Below are 16,099 nucleotides of genomic sequence, written 5' to 3'. Positions count from 1 at the left end.
TAAATTAGAAATAAGATATTGAATCTTACCAAATTATTCCATAATCTTCCTCAAGATAGTCCTATTGGTTTTTATGTTTTGTTTTGTTTTACATTTGACTGGTTCTTACATTATAATAATTGACTTCTTGGCTACACTGCCATTACTTTAGAAAATCACTGGCCATTGTTAAATAAGCAAGTCCCTGCTGCTTCTCCCCCTGCAGCACACTATAAGGAGTTGCCCTGTGAGAAGTAGTTTCATTGGCATAAATCAATGCCAATAATTTGGAATGTTTGTTTTTGTGGCTTTCAATGGGGACCCACATATGAAGCCACGGCTTCTTCTGTGTTATAACGGCTAAATACGAATACCATGCGCCTCTCATTGTGCTCAGCTCCCCTGAAGGATGACTGCTAACTTCTCTGTGGTTATCTCAGGATTCTCAGTCCCTGAGAACATGAAAGTGTATCTGTCATATACCACAGAGACAGACAATATTAGGGCAGACAATCTCAAACATACTCTTCACATTCAGGAAGAATGCACCCGGGTATTTTCACATAACACAGTAACAGACAGGTAGAAATTTAATTTGTTTAACATAGATTTCCTAATTTTAAGCTAAAATAAACCTTACATGATCACAGTGTATTATTTCTTAATATTAGACTTGGCATTTCATATTTTTTGATAACTACATTCAAAAGTAAGATTGGTCTTGAGCTTCCTGTCTTTATATGATTTTGGCATGAAAAAGCTAATTTTGCTTTTCTTGTTATGCTCTGAAACAATTTATTATGAAATTAAAAAATTATATTATAAATAAGAAAACATGTACCTATAAAACCACCTGTGTTTGGTTATTGGTTTATCAGTCTTAAAGACTATCTTTGTGATGTTAAATACCCTTTTTCACTTCTAATGCTTTATACCTATATTTTGAGTTTTTATTAGTTATGAAAGAGATTTTATTGACATCTATGGGACTTCTCTTGGGTTTAGTTGTCAATTTTACGGTATCTTTACTTTCTAAATTACTAGTTTCTGCTTTGGCCTTAAATAGTATTTTGTACCTATTTTCCCAAAATGCACATTCTCCCCTAATTTCTTTAATAAAATGCTTCTCAGATTTTTGTATTCTTTCTTATTTTAACAGTGAATTCACGTAAGGAAATACATTTACCTTTGAGTACAGCTTTAACCATATTCCTTAAGTTTGCTTTAAATAAAGTTCTCATTCTTTACATCTAAATATACCCAGACTGCTATTTTAGGTTCTCTCTAAGGTTTTGTTTTCCTTTCCATTAATTAAATATTTTCCTTCTAACCTCTTCTTTTCTTATTGTTTCCTACTTTTATTATATTGTATTCAGAGAATTTGACTTACGCAAATTTTATTTTAGGGAAATTATTGATGTTTTTCATTCAAATTACTGATATATGATCAATTTGTCTTACTGTATCAAGAGTTCTTGAAAAGAAACTTTTTCTCTAGCACATAGTCTCCCCGTTAGGATGTGCATCACAGAGGAGGACAGGATTATCTAAGGAAGAACATATTAGAACCCATATTTAGTATTTATTTTTATCTTGTCCCTTTTAACCTCTATTTTTATGTATGTTTCTATGTTATATTAGCATTGTAGAAAAATATTATTAACAATATGCACATATTGGCAGTATATGCTTGAAAAGGTTTTAAACATAGAGATGTATAAGTAAAAAGGATAGAGACTATTAGTCTAAAGAGCACAGAGTTCAATATTTTAGTACAGTGGTATGTCTACATAATTTAAAAATATATTTATATTGAAACCGTATGCTCAAAAATGTTTTACATAGAGGAATTCACATTTTAAAAATCTGAAGGCAATTACATTGTCAATAATAATAATTTTCTAAAGACATGAAAAGGTTTTATTTATCAGAATTCTAAGGAAGGTAAGGGAAGCAATTTGGATTCATAGGGGCTGCTGCTAGAGGGACCAGATCTATTTCCAAGGATCCTAACATTTATGGGGGTGTGAGCTTGTGGAAAAGAAAATGAAAGTAGCAGGTGGAGGGATGGGCAGAGCACTGAACCATGAGCCATGGGGCACACACCAAAATATTCTATAGAGTTACTAAACCCAGAAATATCGCTTACGTGGATTTTTCGTGGAAACCTGTGTAAAGATCACAGGAAAGAAAGGCAAGAGGAGCAGGAGGAGGTGAGGTTAGTAGCTTTTAGTTAGGGAACATCTGACAGTCCTACAACATGGAAGTAGGAACTGGAAATTTTTTATCTAAATCTCCAAGTATCAAGGAAACCCTTGATGTGATAGATATAGACAAAAAAGATACATATTGCTGAATTTATCAGGATCTTCACTTATATTTTATCTACATGATCTGTCAAAGACAGAGAGAGGTATATTAAATGTCTCTGCCACTAGTGACACTTTCCTTTGTATTGCTAACAGTGTTCATTTTATGAATTTTAATATTATGTTATTTGGCACATCAAGACTCATAACTATTACTTTTCTTATTATTGACTGCTTCCTTATTAAAATAAAATTATTTTAGTTTAATGTTTTTTACATTAAATTCTATCTTGTCTTTCTGTGTCATTTTGATTTAGTCTTAAATCTCGTACAAAATGTGCACTTGATTTCTGTTGTTTACTTGCTTGCTTTAATCCAATCTAAATGTCTTTATAGTTTGTATTAAAGTTTATTCGATTTAAAGACCCAGAAGTCTAGGTCTTACTTCATTGCTATTTTATACTTTCTGTTCTTTGTGGGGTTTTTTTTTTTTTTTTGCCATTAGTTATGTTTTCCATCAGCACTATGCCTAATTCCAAAATATTGAAAAACTTTTAAAATGTAAAAAAACACTAGTAATAATATACAAAAATATTCCCATAAAATCCGTACTTTACTTCTCCTCTGGTTAATTGAAGATTATAAAACTTTCTTATAGTCCTCTAAGTGATTATCTTTTCCTTATAAAAACTGTACTTGCAACTGTATTTGTTCATCAATGCAATAAATTAAATCATTTTTGTTGACTCCTTTTCTATGAGAGGAGTAAATAAGCATTTTAAAATTTACCCCCAATTCCTTCCTAACCCACTTTCATGTTTTTATTGATATAACCTGGAATTTTTAGACCCAGATTATTAATTTTATTTATATTATGCTCATCTTTTCCAATAATTGTTTTTAGATAATTGCATTGCTAAGTAACCATATTTATGGTTATTAAAATAACATAATAGACTCAGTTCTATGTTTAGCCTGTTTTAATATTCAGTACTCTGACTTTGTCTTGATTTACCCACTGCTGTGTCTCCAACTTTGATGTGGAGTATGCCTTCAAGGATTTTATTTGCTTTGTTTTTGTATTTCAGGATGGGCTTATAAATGGTACACTTTGCATATACATTTTTCTGTTGTCTTCAGAAATGAACAACTTGGCTGAGAATAGTGTGTTTTTGAGTCATACTTTTTCTCCTCTCAAAATTCCATAGATATTGTCCCATTGTCCTGTAGTTTTCAGAATTGTGGCAAAGTCTGAAAACAATCTAATCTTTGTCTTTTATAGGAAAGCTGTTTTTCTTCCTGTATGCCTGGGTTCACTCACTTCCTAATTAATGTATTCAACAAATATTTGTTGAGAACCTACTGTACGTAAAGCACACTGATCTAGACACAGCAGGGAATGGAACAGAAAAAAAAATTCTGCCTTCATGGAGCTGACATTCTAGTGAAGAGACAGATGATAAATAAAATGAATAAATAAAAAATAGAGGATTTCTGATGATGACACATGCTAGGTGGAGGATAAATCTGAGGAAGGGTATAGGGAGTTGGACATGACAATTTCAATGGGGTCACAGGGAACCTTTTAGTAAGGTGACATTTGAGTAAAAACCTGAAGGGAGTGAGGGAGCTGGTCACGTGGCTATCTGGCCAAGAGCATTCCAGACAGGGAACCACATATGGAGAGACCTAGAACTGAGAGCATGCATGGTATATCCAAGGAATAATAGGAAGGACACTGTGACTAGAGTAGGATGAGCAAGCGGACGAGAAGCAGCTGATGAGATTAAAATTGCAATGGAGAGCCAGATCAGCTAGGTTCTAGCAAACCTGGATATGTACAGGTCAGTCTTTACCAAGCTGGGGTTCCAAGGAAAATATGCACTGGGCATTTCTACTCTCCAAGGGGGAGATATAAGCAAAGTTTTCCAAATTAAATTGTCTATGGAATCCCATTAAAATGCTTAGATTTTTCTGAGGGTTGAGAAAAGTTTTCTTCTAGTTCATCTGCAATTGTTACTTCATCTGTTGTTCTCCTCTCTTCTAAAATTTTGTTTTTATTTTGGAAAATTTTTTGGAAATATTTTAAAGTATTTCCTATGTGTGAAAGAATATACCCAGGGATCTCTTCTTTGGGAAAAGCAATGATCTCTATGTTGAAGCACCATTTTCTGTCTTTTAGATATTTAATCTCTTTGCTTTTTTTCTCTTATATTTTGCTGGAGCTTTTCAAATTTATCCAAGATTTCTGATTTCAAGTCCAATGTCTGCCTCACCTGTTATTAGTTCAAATTCACAGTTAAAACCATTTATTTTGTGATCCTATTAGTTTTTTATATTAGGTATGTAATTGTAAAGATAATGGCTAATATTTATTAAAGACATGCCTCATCCCAGACATTATTCCAAGTGTTTTATATGTTTTTATTTCATTTACTGCTCAAATAAACTCCCTGAAGCAGGTGCTACCGTCAATCTCCATTGAACAGACAATAATAACACTGAGGCAAATAGAGATTAAGTGATGATTGACTCTATTTTCTCTGCATTGCCAGTTCAGCTCTGTGCTGCATCTAATGTTGATGTTAATTTTGTTTCTTTATATTTAGTCCTTTTGGAGTTTATCTTTTATTTCATTTCTAACTCCTCTCAACTTGCTCCCTTCAAATCTTCTATTGGTGTATCATCGGCTCATTTTTCATTTCCTGTATCATAAATTGCACGGTTTCCCTGAATTTTGCTGAAAAGACAAATTTAGATATGTTCTAAAATGTTCTTCAGTTTACTATAATCAGTCTTTTTCAAAAGTAAGTTTTCTGTGCATTGTGAGTACTACGTTCTTTGTTTTGTGATGAAGATTTTCTCAGGGCTTCTTTTTTTTTTTTTCTATTTACTCGCATTCATCCTTGATCAGAGAGGAAGGGAGGAAGGAGGGAAGTAAACTCTGTGTCAGTCATAAGATTTTTCTGGTAAACAAAATGAGATTTCTTTGATTCCTCTTCACTGTCCATCTGGCTGCTATTTGAATGCTTGGACCCAAAATGTATGCCAGAGAGATGGCTCATATGACATCCTCTAATTCTCTCTCCAACTTTCCAGTGTTTTTCAGTCTCAGATTTACTGTGAATCTGATGGCTTGTAGAGAGTGAGGCTATCTCATAAGCCAGCTACCAGGTCATGTTACAATGAAAAGGTCACATATTCCTGAAGAACCTGTGTAAAGTGTAAATTCAAACTCCAATCTCTGAACCCCTATGTCTGTCCCAGGGTCAATCCCTCCCAAAACAAACATCACATCCCATGATATCCATCATCTACCCTTTGGCACTTCCACCCCAGCGGCGTTACAGTTCTGGTGAGACAGTATTACTGGGTGGGTGAGGGAGAACTCTGAACTCCTCAGAACACAATTCCCACTGAATAGAGATGAGGAAATTGAGGCTGCCTCCTGCTTTTCCTCCCTGTGGCCCCACTTTCTGCCTCAAGACCTTATTTGAGATTTAACTGGTAGAAATTATGTACATATCACTGATTTAATAGTCCAGGATTCGAGTGCTGCTAAACACGGCGGTGTCTGTGTGTTTTCATAAGCATTTCAACGGAAAGGTGGAGAAGACAAAACAAGTGTGACCAACATAGAAACAGGAAAACAAGCTCAGCATGGGAGAAAGGCAGCTCTCTGCCCGGCCTCTCCAGACCTCTGGCCTTGCCTTATTCCCCACAATAACCCTGAGCAGAGCAAGGAGTCTCTTACCCCTGTTAGTGAGGGTAGCTGGAGTTAGCAGCAGAATGTAATGATTGAGAGTGGGGAGTCCAGAACCAGGCTGCTGAGGTTCAAATCTCAGCTCTACCACTTATTAAGTGAATGACATTGGGCAAGTTATAAGAAAGGGAGGAAGGGACGAAGAAAGGAAGGAAGAAAGATTCTGTGCCTCAATCTTCCCACCTGTAAAATGGAGGTAGTGACAGAATCTCCCTCTCTCATCGGAGTATTGTGAGGAGTAAGTGATATAATATTTGAAAAGCAGTTAACAACAGCCCCTGGCACATAAGAACATGCTATGTACTTGTTTGTTTGAAAGCGGCCAGCAGTGGTAACCGACGAGCCCCTCAGGTTATGCCTAGTCCATCCTCATGAGCTGCTTTCTTGATTTTCTTTGCTCCAATGGAAGCTCTGCTCAGGGGCACCTGCTTTGCCTGGCCCTGACCCCAGGTCAGGCTCTGTCCCTGAGGTCAGAGCCAACATCTTACCCCCAGGATCCCTCATGAATGGGCTTAATGAAAATTAATACCAAGTGGCAAAGGTTTCCTGTGTGCAGGCCTTCAGTACTTTACCTGCATAAATCATTTATTCCTCACAGCAGCCCCGTGAGGCTGGTGTTATTATAATATTACCCCATTGCACAGATGAAGCAACCGAGGCCGAGTGGTTTCACTGCTATTAAGCAGAGAAGCTGGATTCAAACCTGAAGAGCCTAGAAGGCAGAACCACCTCTCTGTCTGAAGAGGACAGAGACTTTGGGAGTTCATAGACAGGCCTCTCCGTTATCAAGAAAGAGCCAGAGCAGCGTAAAGGGCCCCAAACCCAGCACAAATATGGTGCTCTGTGAATATGTGCTAAATGTTTATAGAGTAGAAGTCTTGCCTTAGATCAATAACTCTCAACCGGGGGACGATTTGGCCTCCCAGGGGACATTTGGCAAAGCCTGGAGACATCTGTAGGGGATGCTACTAGCATCTAGAGAGCTGGAATGCTGCTAAAGATTCAGCGATGCAGAGAAACAGCACCCGCACAGCAACGAATTATCCAGCCCCACATGTCAAAAGTGCCGAGGCAGAGAAACAGAAAGCACTGGAATCAACTAGATCTATTCAGCTTCCCCTTGTACCTCTGACAAGACAAAGGAAACTAGATACCCCCAAATGCCATAATCGTCCAGAAAGACTCCGCCTTGTAACTGACCTCTGTAAATAAGGATCTCTCGCTGCACCTCTCAACCCTCTTCAGATCATCTCAGTGTTCCATGTTTTAGGGACAATCCCAGAATTGCACTGGAAGACAAGAAATTGTGCGTTTCGGAGAAGGGAGGGGAGAAGAGAAACCTGTCCTGTGGGAACATTGAGCGGCTATATGAAAAACTCAGCCAGCGTGCACCTCAGAACTGACAGAGGATAAAGCCTAGACTATTTCAGATTTCAGAGGCTGCCAGAGAGAAGTGACTCCCTGCTCCTTCCATTCAAGAGCTTTTGTTTTACATGTTAAATGACAAGGGAGCTGCTGGGGAGAAGCCTTGGCTGGGCTGTCCTCTGCAAGGAGCGGAGGGAAGTGGGTACCCCTCTGAAGTGGCTGTGTTAATGTCATGTCATTACACCGTATTGCTGCACAGGTTAATATAATTGGGTGACTATGTGTGAGCAATGATCCGTGCCGTGTTACAGCTCTGAAACAAATGACATTTAACCAGCCGGTCTGTAAGGCTCCTTGTTATCTGCATGGTGAGCAATTGGAACGGAGACGCAGACCTCTCGACGAGCAACTGATGAATTAGTTGTTGGGTTTCCTCGACAGCCCGGATTTATAAGAGCACAATTCTAACATAATTTATTAGATCTATAAACAGACAGATCCGATGTTTTTACTGAGATTACATCTTGTCACCCTCAGATATGGTGTCACTGACAGCCCTGTTATAATTTAATTTCATTATTCTGATAAGGTGTTGTTTCTGGGGGCTGGCTGGCTTGTTTATTTATTTATTTATTTTCCCCGGAAAAGGCATTTTCGTTTTTAGCTGGAAAGGAATCCGAAACTTTGGTGCTGACTGATGTATCTGGTGGACACCCAAACAGCTTTTCCCGGCCTTGACTATGAGGTCTTACGGGCAGGAAAGAAGTTTGAGCAAGAATTCGTGCGTGGACCCTGGCCGGGGTGTGGGGTGTGGTAGGAGAAGGCGGAGCAGGTATCAGAGCATCCGTAGGACGGAACTGGGCCTGTTTGAGGAGTCCATGAAGCCAGCGGTTGACTTCGTTCCCTAGCGTTTCTTGCCTTTGCAGGCTGCCGGCCCCTGCAATGAGCTCACCCTGAGGCTCGTCCCCACTTACCTAAGACTGAAGCTCTTGCTGTCTGGCCCACGGGTCATCCGCTGAGCTCTTCTAAGCCCACTCCCGTCCTGCCAGCCACACAAAAGGAAAGGGATGCATGCCCACTCTCAAAGGCCCTCCTAGCTAAACGGGCACTGTGCTGAGTGGCCAATGCCTACCAGTAAAGAGACAGTGGTTATCCCAAGAGTTGCAAGGGAGGAAGGATCTGAGAGTTGTGTGTCCAGTCCAAACAGTGTAACATGGTGGGAAAAGTCTCCACTTAGCGGCAATCCGATCAGGGTTTACGTCCCTCTGGGCAGCTGTGACCTCGGGCATTCCATTTCTCCTTTATGAGCCAGAGGAAACACAGGAGTAATGATACCTGCCTCCTAAATCTCGGTGAGAATAAAACCAGATAATGAACACAGAGAGGTATTTTCGAAGTTAAAGCACTGTACACATGAAGGATACCTTTATTAGCAATAACATGTCTAAGCTCTACTTTTTTTTCCATCTGGAAGGCATATATTTATTATTGTTATTATTTTATAATAATAATCTACACATAGCTTTCCATTTTACCAGGTGCTTACATATAATGTAATGTAATGCGAGCTCATTCTAACCCTCCTTATACTAGTGAGGGTTCGTGACTGCATTTTCCCCACTTTTTGGTGGAAGAAACTGGGGCTCACAGAGGCAGCCTGCAATCACTCAGTGAGTTACAGGATTCCAACTCACAACTGATCAACCCCACGCCCGTGACTTTGCACTTCTGATGAAATCAGGGCTTTCTCTGCTCTGAAAGCCAGCGCAGTCAGGATTCAAATGGAGCAGAGCACGGCTTTGAGGACAATCAGAATGAAAGTTTGTCACCAGCTCCCTGTTCTCTCGAGTTCAGCCACAGATTGCTCATTGAAGAGATGATTTGGGTCAATTCACCGAAAGCCTGGGGGTGGGGGCGCTTTAGGGTTTTAGGTCCATTTACTTTCAGGGCCAGCTTCTATCCCCAAAGCCAGAGGCAATTCTTGGAGTCTTTCATAAAGCCCTCCATGCCTCATGGGGAGAAAAGAAATTAATATCAGAAGTGGCAGCATCTGAGTGGCAGCTTCATAACAGGCTTGAACCTTGACCTCTCAGCTACAGCTGGGAACGGCTCAGTCAAGCACGTCATTGACTCCCAGGGTCCTGGAGTCTGAGATGTGCATGTGGGCTGGGAGGTCACCCAGTCCAGCCCCCTCATTTTACAGATGAGGAGGCTACATTCCAGGGAGAGCAAGGGGCTCGCCCAAGGTCACACAGTGGGTCAGGGGGCAAAATCAGAGCTGGAACCAGGGCTCCTGGGTCAGGACTCTTTCCAACATGGGGTGTCCCTTCAAGCACACTCCATCATTTGATACTTTTCCGAGATCCAGGGAAACATAAGGTCCATCAAAACACCAAGTACACAACGTGCACCTGCACATATCCACGCAGCCACTGCTGCGCAGCAGTGGGGGTCTTACACGGGAGGGAGGCGTCACCCTTTACCACCTTAACCTTGAACCTCTGGCCTCACCCCACCGTGGCTTCCAGTCCAGTCCCCCTCTCCCATTTGCAGCCTGGTCCACTCTTAAGACCTAATGCCGGGACTGCTGATGGTCTGGATCACTTCTTCTCATTAAAAATTTCCGTCCAGATAATTTGGCCTCAGGCCACACTGATACATGTTTTCCAGTCTTACCTGATCCTCAGGACCCTCTGTTGGAGCTGGAGCCCAGCTCTTTAATAGGAGCTGGATGAGGACAAAAGCAAAGCTCTCGAAATACAACTATTTCAGCTCAAATATTCCGTCCTCAGAGAAGCCTTCTCTGACCCTAGCTACCTCCACCAAAAACCAGATCTGTTTCTGGCATCCTTTGCCAAGTAGCTCTTAAGAGGTGTCCTCTGTGATTTCTTGATGAGCTCACCTCCCCTGCTAGAGTGAGCTCTGGGGGCCGCAGCGGTGAGTGCTTTTGTTTCCAACTATATCGCCAGCGCTCAGCATGGTGCCTGTCACAGCTGGTGCTCAATAAATATCTACTCAATGAGGGAGGAATACAGATGCAGCACAACCTCACCCACCCCCAAAACAAAGCCTGGGAAGACAGGGGATTTGAGCTGCCCTTGGCAGGGTCCAAAGAGGATGTATCTTTGAGCAAAGGGCTAAAGTGGCTTTGCTGAGTGGGCTTCAGGGTGGCCTTGGCTAAGAATCAGAGCAAAGAGATAGCATCCCCTCCCCACGTCCCCTATCCCTCAGGATAAGTATCTCCTGCTGCCCCAGCTGAAAAAGTGCCCTGTGTGGGATTGGGACTGAAGATGGAGTGACCGGGATAGAGGTGGCTACAACAAGATGTCCTGCCTGCTCCCCAAGGTTTCAGGGGCTCCTGCTTGGAGCTTGCCAGCCTGTCCAGGTAGAGAAGGTACAAGGCAGGAGAGGGCCTGGGTCTGTGGGTTAGCCAGGGACGAGCCCAGCCACCATAGAGAACAGGAAGAAAGGCCACTGGATGCCCCAAGAGGCCCCTCTGGAACCTGTCTTTGGGCCCAGAGGGAGAAACTACAAGCCTTAGGTCCTAGCACAGGAGCTGTGTCTAGATGCTGGCGGCAGCAAATCAGCAGAAACTGCTCGGAGTAACCAAAACAGCATCTGCAGCCACTGCTCTTCAGAAACAGCTGGTCTGGGTCCCTGAGGACCCAATTTGACTCACATTCTGGTCAAGAGAGGAAAAGATGGCTCATGCTTCCAGGACCTGGCGGTCCTCAGCAATAAGGGCTACTGGGCACATTTTGCTGGGGACAAGGCACAATGTCACTGAGAATGATTCTACAAGCCTGCCTCTAAGACAGTACTGTCCAAAAAAAATGGAATGTAAGTGCCATATACCATTTCCAATTTCCTAGTAGCCACATTTTTTTAAAAGTGAAAAGAAACAGGTAGAATTAATTTTAATAATACAGAAGATGCCACAAAAAATATGCACATTTTAAGAAAGGAAAACTGTATTAAAATTGTAATACTCAATATATACCGATAACAAAAGATGAATACAAGTCACGTTTGATTTCTGCAATTACAAGAGGTGCTCAAAGCGGTTATCATCAGCGTCCAGACACTTATGATTATGGAGAACTACTGCTTGAGCAACGTTGACCAAAGTGTCTATTTGTACACATTTTTTGACACCCCCCCGATATATCCTATTTAACCCAAGAAATCCAAAATAATTATTGCTTCAACACGTAACCAATATAAAAAATATTATTGAGATATTTTACACTCTTTTGACATGCAGCGGGTACTCTACACTTATGATGTATCTCTGTTTGGACTAGTCATATTTTTAGTGCTCAATAGCCACGTGTGGCTCGTGGCTACTCTGTATGAGGCAGCACAGTTCTAGAAGGTCAAGTGAGCCTTCTGCTTGACAGTCCCATCTGGCAAGTGGGCATATCTCAAGGTTATCAAGTGTCTGAAGGCACCAAAGGTGTAATGCAGAGCTACAAATGCAGGTGTAGAAGTAAGGAATTTCATGGCAGGGATGCCCATAATTCCCTGAGCCAACACAACCAGGCTTTGTGCACGGTTCCAGTAGAATGTACTCTGTCTGGGAGCACCCTGGGGCTGCTGGCTCCTCCGTGGCTGCCCTCCGGAAATGCTCTGCTTTCAGCCTGGGAAATGGAGCTATTTGAAACTGATCCAAGTTTTCAGCTGCCTGGTCCCCACACTCCATCTGCCAAGCACCAGGAACGAGGCAGATGCTGAAAACACATCTGTCAGCCTGCCCTGATGATTTCTGGCACTTCCCCCAGCCTTTTGGAGCCTCTACCCCCACACCCTGGAAGAAACATGCTCTCCCTGGGTTCACCAGTTCCTGGCCCCTTTGGTGGGCATCCTGGGGTGGCTGGTCAGTCTGCTCTGCTGCTTTGCCAATGTCCACCCCTCTGACCAGTCCCCCTCTGAAGTGGCAACATCCCCAGACACACTGGACAACTCTCAGAAGAGCCCCAACGGCTCCAGTCCTGCAAATCCCAACGTGGAACAGGACCAGTGCCTGCATGGCCAGGGACCACATCTGTTTCTGCCCCTGTTTTCTCTCCTAAAATATGACTTGTTTTGAGGATGAGATGAGAATATGTAAATAAAGTTCCTGACAATCAGTTTTCATCTGTTTCCGGGTAGAACAAGACAGAAAGCTCGCCGGGAAAGCAGAGCATCCGGTAGCCATGGTGAGAGCCAGGCTGTACTCCATCCAGATCAGGGTCCGTTACCCCTTCTCCTAGCCAGTCACCGTCACTGGAAGTTCCTAAATGATTTCAACATGATATACGTTACAGGGAAAAGTTGGTCAGAAGGGTTGTGCATGTCTGAGTGTATAGTAGACGCCTGCAAAATCTCCAAGGATTAGATCATCTTAGGAGGTCTGAGTCTCCTCTGCCATGCCAGCCCCCAAGTCAGGCTAGACTGGTGTAGGTGCTCAGCAAATGTGCTTAATCCACCAGGTGAAGGAAAGGGGGAAAGGGGAGGGAAGAAGGGAGATGTCAAGAAAATCTGCTCCCTGCCAAGATTGGGCAACAAAGACACAGAACCTTTTGGGGGCTGCTGCCCGAGCCCGGGATCTGTACATCTGATCTGCCTTCTCCCAGTAGCAACCGGTGGCCTGGCACACTGGGCTGGGCCCCCTGGCTGGAGCTAAAAAATCTTTTGCCAGCTCCCCGTTTTTCCTCTTGAACCATCAAGGAGTCTACACATCAGCTAAACGCAGCCGGACACCATATGTGGAAATATTCATTCTGATATCAACGTTTCCCTTACAAAAGCACGTTGTTTTATGTGTGGGCAGAAGAACTCATTGTAAACTGTTAAATATGATGTAAATGCTAATTTCCCTGCCTCGCCTTGTGAAGGAACTCCCTGGGAAATGCGCCCTGTGGAGGGCCATAAAAGAAAATGGTCAAAATAAATAGAGAGAAATGCGGGTAGCAGCATACGGTATCTGTTTTGCCAACACGCAGCCGTTGTGTCCCCTCTCCACACACTGGCCCCAGTGAGAGAGAAGATTTGCATAACTGCAGTGACAGATGCCACTACTTCCCAGCGGCCACCCGGCCTTGACAACTTTTGGGAAACAGTCTGCCAGGATTTGCTTCAAACAAAAACAATTTTTAAAAAAATCACCAAGCAATTCTCCCTTTTGCAATTCTTAATACAATTACGTTTTTGGGTTTTTTTGGGTTTTTTTAGTGCTTTGGACTTTAGTCCTGAAAAAAAGAGGCACAGATGAAATGAAATGGTCGAGGTGTGCCCTAAAAATGCTCCTAGGATCTAGGTGGCCCACCCACGCTTGCAGTTAACAACAACCTTCTCTACAAACCTCCCATACATCTCAGACACATTCGAAAGACAGAACTTGGTGTGATACATGGCAGGTAACTAGCAAGCACAAGTTCTTTGTCCATCAGTAACCTTGCCTGTCCTGGCGCTTCGTTAACCAAACCCAGCTCTGGATTTCAACCACAAGCCAGATTCCATCACACACAAAAGAATTAGAATTCTGAGGTCACATGGCTATTTGTGGAATGAATATTAGTACATTCTTTGCAAATGCATGATGTATGAACGGTATATATTTCTTTGATAAATTGTTTTTAAATATTTCCTCCTTTTTATTAATTGAAGAGGAGCCTCATGTATCAATGCCATTTTTTCCTGTTTTTCACATAAATTATTTTCTTGCAATGTTCGTTTGTATTATTATTGCCGATATTAAGGCAAAGACTTTTTTCTGCCTTGTAAACAAGATTTTGCTTACAGCTAAATGAAAAGAAGTGAAGTTAATCACATTGAAATAATAGGTTTAAAAAGGTAATTCAGTGGTATTGGAATGAAGTTTAATCTTGGGCGATAGAAGCCGTGCTGAGAGAAATGGCAGAAAAGCTTGTTCTATAATTAAATGGTATTTATCACTGGCAGGTCAGCTCTACTGGGCGAAAGGCTCCAGGACTCCACAGGGAAGGAGAAGGTAACTCAGGCCGACAAAAAGAGCCCAGAGCAGAGCCTGGAGATGCAAGAGTGGGCTGAGAGGAAGAGCTGGGTGTAGGTAGCGCCTCCTGGGAGCAGGCTGTCTGGTCCTGCACATGTGTGTCTCAGCTCACAGAGATGGATGAGTCTGGCAAAAATGCCAAGAGCTTCCTCCACATTCCCCCAGAAAGGACCGAACTCACAGCCTCCCTGGTCAGCTTTAAATACATGAGCCCGGAATTTAGACAGACCTGGGACCAAATCACTGTCTTTATCTACAACGTGAGAATAATGATGCAGTAACCTCCTGGAGTTGTCACATCTAGCAACCTGGATGTAATGGGCCATGTACCATGCCTGGCACTGGAGCAATCAATAATCAGTACTAATTGGAACCACACTGGTGAGCATTCAGACCGCAGGCGAAGCTCGTGCAGGTGGAGAATCTCCTGCGTGATGAGGAGAGGGCCGAGCTTCTGGAACAGATGGTTCTCAGGCAGCCTTCTGCAAATGTGGGCAAACCCATCTCTGAAGCATCAACCCCGGTGTAAGCTGAGAGCATCCAGCCTGCAGCAGAGAAGGCTGAGGGGTGATTTCAAGATGGTTCTCAAACAACTCTCGGAAAACATGGTCAAACCCACGACCAAAGCAAGTCACTAGATTGCACCTGACCCCCGATTTCTCTCTCCAGAATTCTGATGTCCTCCCGAGGCTGGAGGATCAGAGCCCCAGATGGCCTGGCTGGGCTAAGATCAGGCCGTGTATGCCTTCAGCCTGGATTCAAGTCCTGGTTCTGCCACTTGCCAAGGTGAGATTGTGGACCAGTGAGCATCCAAAAATGGGAGGAAGTGACAGTGGCTGGCGGTGACGAGGATGAAATTAGACAGTTCAGGGAGAGTCCTCAATTTTCCAGAGGCCAATCCCATAGCTTCCCATCCCACAGCTCCTTGCTAGTTGGTGGTGGCTCTTTCCTCCGGGCCTCTGGGCCTTTGACTCAAACACGAGCTCATCAATAAAATTCTCACACCACAGCCTTGAACCATGACAAAAAGATCTGGCGGAGGATGGTCTGGTTTGAGGAAGGACCCTCCCGTTTTTAACTCTGGTCTGTCTGTTTGTCAGGACATTTGCCAGCAGGAAATTCGAGCATTCCTGAAGCCCCTCTCCGTGAATTCCATTGCAGCAGAGCCTGTTTGATGTTTGTAGAACGGTGGGGCTCACATGCCATCAGAAGATGCCTTAAAATCAGCCTAGTCCTCAACTCGCCCGCGTGCAAAAACATACCAGGACATCCTTCCACATCGGGGCAGCTGCACCTGGGCACTGCGCCAGCCTTCCATCACACGAGAAGCTCGAATTCAGACCCTTTATGAGCTCTCCCCTCTTTATTAGTGTTCCGGAGCAAAGTGTCTGCGGCTGCAGTTATTGAATTTTCACTAAAACCTAAATACAGGCACGGCCCTTTTGTACTTTCATGTTCAAAAAGGTACAGACTTCCAACTGCCATCTCCTGCCTCTGCCCATATCTTTCCTCATTACAGGCTGCGGTCCAAAACCAATACGAATTAAATAAATGCCCCACGGACAGCTGCACTTGGGAAAATTGTCTCATTTCAGTACAGATGTGGGCTAGCTCCAAACAGCACTGACATCTTGTATTTTATTTTATATTTATTAAAAAAAAAAGAAATTA

This window comes from Rhinolophus ferrumequinum, chromosome 23, assembly GCF_004115265.2.
Source record: "Rhinolophus ferrumequinum isolate MPI-CBG mRhiFer1 chromosome 23, mRhiFer1_v1.p, whole genome shotgun sequence".
NCBI lineage: Eukaryota > Metazoa > Chordata > Mammalia > Chiroptera > Rhinolophidae > Rhinolophus > Rhinolophus ferrumequinum.
This window is presented reverse-complemented; position numbering follows the sequence as displayed.